Source organism: Morus notabilis, unplaced genomic scaffold (assembly GCF_000414095.1).
Source record: "Morus notabilis unplaced genomic scaffold, ASM41409v2 Scaffold521, whole genome shotgun sequence".
In the NCBI taxonomy this organism is placed as follows: Eukaryota; Viridiplantae; Streptophyta; class Magnoliopsida; order Rosales; family Moraceae; genus Morus; species Morus notabilis.
Genome location: NW_010357686.1, coordinates 517878 through 523849, shown reverse-complemented (window position 1 = coordinate 523849; position 5972 = coordinate 517878).

Genomic DNA, 5972 nt, shown 5'->3' with positions numbered 1-5972 from the left:
GAATCTTTTTTTTTTTTAAGGTTGTTCACTACTTTTCTATACCAAATTGGCAAATTCAAAATTTATTTTTAAAGGAAATATATGATTAAATTACTTATCATAATTTATTCCAGAAAAAACAGAGAGAATACTAACCACAAATTTGCCATTAGCAGATATTATGTGTTCTGCAAATTTAATGTTAAATTAATTGCCATAAATATGCATTCACAATTTGATAATAATCCAACAAAATCAAAGGGATCCCACACAAGAAATCTTTAGAAAGAAAAAGTTGAAGGTCAAACACTACAAAGACAGAAAGCACATAAATTCATCCTCAACTTTTCAAGTCCCAAAAGTTCACATCTTGCTTGACCAGATGCACTCAATCTCTGCCAACTTTACTTTCTTTTTCTCTCATTCTAAACCAAAAAAAAAAAAAAAAATTAGCGGAAATGACGTGACAGATTTCATCTTATCCAAACTCCAAGAGGGAATAGGGGGCGGCTGAAGCATCAACATTCACGAAAGCGTGGAGTACGCGTGTCGCACAAAGTGAACATGAAGCCCTCGCTTTCGATCATATCCCACGAGGAGTTAGAAAAATGCTTTAGGTATTGTTTGGTATAAAGATTTTGAATTTAAAATTATGATTATGATTTAAATTAATGTTTATTTATAAAAAGTAAAAAGTATGATCCGTTCAGTTCGCTAATTCGAGTTTTTAATTTGAATTGAAATGTGATATTGTGTGAGAGCTATTTATTGTAGTAAAAAAATTAGATGTGACTTTTTTTAGAGCTTTTTACTGTAGCAAAACTCAAATTTTAAACTCGAATCAGCGAAATGAACGATGCCTTATTTTAATTTAACTCTTCAGAATTAATATTTAGTTTGGATGATTCTGATTCAAGATTTTAGCTATGATGTGATGTTTTAAATTATAAATTACTCATGATTTTAAAATTACATCATTTGGTTTTAAGTGGTTCAAACTCCTAATTCTCGTTCTTGTTTCAAAACCATAATTTACACTTAAAATCATGAATAATGGTTTTGATTTTAAAATTAAAACTAGAATAATCATGGTTTAAACTCTCATACTAAACGAACCCTTAGATACACATTTAAATGGCAAAATAAAACTCAAATTTTATATATATTGTGTAAAAATAAATTAAATTTATAAGGATATACGACTATCTAATTAATACGTTATAAAAGTTTTAGACCCGTTCATTTTGTAAATTTAAATTGTAAATTTGAGTTGAAAAGTGAATTTACGTAAAAGGAAAAATTGTAATATAAAAACTTTAATTTCAAATTTTGGGGAGAAAATACAATAATAAAATTTTGAGTTGTGATCTAAATTATGAAAAGAATACGACCTTATTTCTTATTATAATATCATAATTTAACTGAATTAAACCCGTAATTCAATTAATTTATGGGTTATTTAGTTAGAGGGTTTGAACTTAAAAATATGGTTTGAACCCTCACTTGGTTGCATAGCATTTTGAACTTCAATTTAGGTTTAGGGATCATTTGAACCCAAAATTAAAGATTGAACTCAAAGTTCTTAAGATTTTAATCCAATTTTACTATTTAAAATTCAATATAGAGGTTCTCATCAACCATTTTCATTTACATTTTTTAAAAATTTAAGCTATGTTCATTTCACCGATTCGAGTTTAAAATTTAAGTTTTACTATAATAAAAAGTTCTCAGAAACAGTCACATTTAATTTTTTTAGTGCAGTAAAAAATTCAAATAAAATTATATCTCAATTTAAATTAAAAATTAAAATCAACAAACTAAACAGGTCACTGTAATTTTAATAATATAACTAAAGGTTAATTTAAATTTTATTTTGTATTTAAATTTTACACTACTAAACGTCAACCACGTGAACCTGTGTATAAATTCAAACCCAGGAAGGGACGCGGTAATATAAGATTGGCGACGGAAAAAGTCACCTCGGAGTCGTTAGCGGTAGCTTCTAGAAGGATGCAATTGGTGGAGTGGTCGCTTTCAGTAAACGGGCCAAGGTGGGGACGCCATCTGTACGGACACGCCAGCTGTATCTTCCACGAGAGGCGGTTGCCGACTTCCTCCACTGTTTGTAGTCTGCACTTGTACACGTCACTCCCCCACCAAAATAGTCCGGTCAAAGCTAAACTGGTGGGCCACACCACCACCATATTTTATCCACTTTCGTTTATCCATTCAAATGATTTTAATGCACCACCTGCTTAACGTGTGTTGTCAACTTCTTTTTAGAAAGATTAACGGTTGTGAATTTAGTATAAATTTTTTTAATGCGTGTTAAATAAAATAATATCTTACAAGTTATCTTGCTTTTGAAAATGCGAATTGTCATCATTGATTTTGTACATTAATTTGATCTGATATCTAAAACACGCGCTATAAATAAAAATATTTATAATAAAATATCTTTTTGAATATACTGATTAATTGATAAATTGCTAGGTTGTAGTGTTGATGCATAGGATTACATTTGTAACCATTGAAATTGAAATAATTAAGAGCTCGTTTAGTTCGTTGATTTGAGTTTTTAATTTGAGTTGAGATGTGACTTTATGTGAGAGTTTTTTACTGTACTAAAAAGTTAGATGTCACTGTTTCTCATAGCTTTTAAAGCTCCGTTCATTTCACCGATTCGAGTTTAGAATTTGAGTTTTGTTACAGTAAAAAGCTCTCAGAAACACTCATATCTAACTTTTTTATCATAGTAAAAGGCTCTAACATAAAGTCACATCTCAACTCGAATTAAAAACTCAAATCAACGAATTAAACGTGCCCTAACTGTAGCAAAACTCAAATTCTAAATTCAAATCGGTGAAATGAATGAGACTTATAATTATATGATAGTTTTTAGTTTTAACTTTTTTCATTAACACTTCATATTATTCTAATAATTATATAGCATTTATTACTACTACAGTACTATTTATGATGGTGCATTGTATTACTGACATTATTATAATAGTTGCGTATTAAAATAAAAGAAAATAAATTATGGTAGTATTTATAAAATATATATTTATTGGTTATAGAACAAATTAATAGAGTTAATAGAATCAAGCTTGAGGACTGTATTAGTTAAAGAAACAATACTTCTAAAACGGTCAATAGCGCTGCAGTACTACATCGTACATATGTACTCATATTGTGATGTAACGTCATAGATATTGATTGACACTATTTGTCTATTTAGTACTCGTAAGATTTTTTCGTGGTAAAAAACAGAGATCATTAGGGATATTTTCGATTTCCTTCATCTACAATAGGAACTTAGAGGTCACCGATAAATCAAAAAGGATATGATTCGATACTATCCAAATGGCGGGCTCAATTTTAGTCACATCACCGAGAAATATGTTATCGTCATTTTTTTGTCATTTTTTATATTTATTATTTTAATATATAAATTCTATTAACATAATATATTATTATTTAAAGACATATAATACACCGTATAAGTATTCCGTATTGTATTATTTAATAATAATATAATGTTTCGAGATATTTATACATTATATGATTTAATACAAGATTTAAAATTAATATAATACGAAATGTGATATCTAATACGAGAAAAAAACCTATGTATTAAACTGTATTTTACAATTTAACTTAAAATAATATATTAAAAACATATAAAATATTTCACAAATTTCAAGGCATAGGGTTGTGTTTTGAGACTGATGTTGGGATCGAGTTTCGAGACTCGAGTGATATTAAAAGTTTATATTTTTAAAAAATTATATTTCGACCTCTAAATTTTAAAAATTATGTTTGACCCCACAATTTTATCAAAATTATATTTTGACCCTCAATTTTTTTCAAAATTATATGTTTGCCCCTTAATTTTTTTAAAAATTACAATTTGATCCCATTTTTTATTTTTACAAAAATACCCATATGTAGCAACTCTACTTTCTCCCTTGCTTTCTCCAAATGTTGGGTTCGGGTCCAGTTAGAGTCAAATTATATTATGATTAGGTTTAAATTTTATCTTATTACAAACTAATATATAAATAGATTATAATGGTAAAAATATTATAATGTTTAATAATATTATCAATCAAACACCGTATTATATAAAAATTATACAATGTAATATAATATTATGGGATATAATATAATACAATATAATATGATGAATCAAACATGCTCTAAATAAAAAATGATATAATAAAATTCACGTGTCAACTAGTATTTCTGTTAGACAAAGAAAGTGGTGCATCAGATAAATCTTAAACTCAACCAAATAGGATGAAAAAAAAAAAAACACTTAAACCCTTGCATCGCCCCGTTGGTGGTTCCACCAAGCCTTAAATTGGCATGATTTGATTATAACTCATGTAGAAGGTATCAAAAGTTCGGTCTACCGCTAGTACTATGATCTGTTGCAATAATCTTACGTGTGCTTAATTTATTTACAAAAATTGCATAAACTAATTGATGATGTATCCCATTGCATAAAACTAATTTTTATTATAACTCGTTATTTTATAATTAATTTTTTGAATTGTAGAGTTCATTAAGGAAGTCGACTTTGAACCAGAACAAATATATAGTGATATTAGTATTGCTCTAAATACATTGTTCTAAATATATGAACCAGCACAAATGTATGGTGACATTAATTATTGCTTTCTTACCCTAAAAGTCGGGAGCCGTTTTCTTTCCTTACATTTGAATTGAATTAGAATATTTTATTCCCCTTCATAAAAAAATAATTGAATTTATTATGTTTTCTTTCCGAACATTTGGTGGATTGAATTAGAATACTTTATTCCCTTCACAAAAAAAATCGAATTAATATGAATTAATATTAATAATAGTTTTGATTTGTTTAATGCATAATACAATAAAAAATTGTTAGAATTTCCCGACTTAAATGATTAGAATTGAGGACAAATTCGGTCCTCGTACGCTATTTTAATCATCGTTCTTGACTTAGTTGTTTCTAAATTCCATAACAAATATAATTGAATCAAGACAAATTCCTAATTCAATCACCATACGTGTATATCTGATGTATAAGATACTAAGTTGTATGCGTATTTTCTTCAAAAATTGGCTATGGTGAGAACTGAGAAGCACTAGCAGTCCTTTCGTTGCTTATATATTACTTATTGCGGCAGATTGACTTTTTAATCAAACAAATCAGTTGAATATAAAATTTGGTTTCAAACATTATAATATTTATATGAAATAAATCTTTATTTAATTTCTAAAGGGCAGCCAATCTTACTCTAAAGACATAATTTGATGGCAGACTTTTGAACAAACACCCATAAATTAATTGGACGGAAATTATAATATTTTTTTTAAGGCAACTGGAATGATTTTTTTTTTCTTCCAGTTTTGAAATGAATTATAATAAAATTGAACTTCATTTTTATTGTATTCTTATAAATCTATAGTGTTGGAGAAAAACACACCTTTATATTCACAGAACGGAAAAATAAACTGAAATAGAAATAACAAAAAAGTAGAAAAGACAAAAATTTTAATAGTTCGGACAAATTTTCTATGTCTACAAAAGAGAGAAAAATAATCACTAATAATTTTAGAATTACACATTCAACAATTTTCTCAATCTCTCTCTACCCAATACCTTTTACACTCTTTACCTATATTATATCTCTTCTCAAACTTGTATCTTTCTCTCAAACAGAGACACTTGCTTTTTCTCCCCTTTTTCTCTCTACACAAACACCAACACAAAACATTTATTTATAAACTCTTAATAACCTTTGTCTAAAAACAAAAAATAGTAATTTACCTAAGAAAGTTAACTTTCTCAAAACCAATTTGAGACAATTACCTAACAATCTTCACATTGACTCAAATTATCTTAACTCACTCATTTGGGTATCTAATCTCGACACTCGTCATTGCACCCCTCACGGATGAGATGACGACGATGCTATTTCAACAAGAATAAACATGTGTCA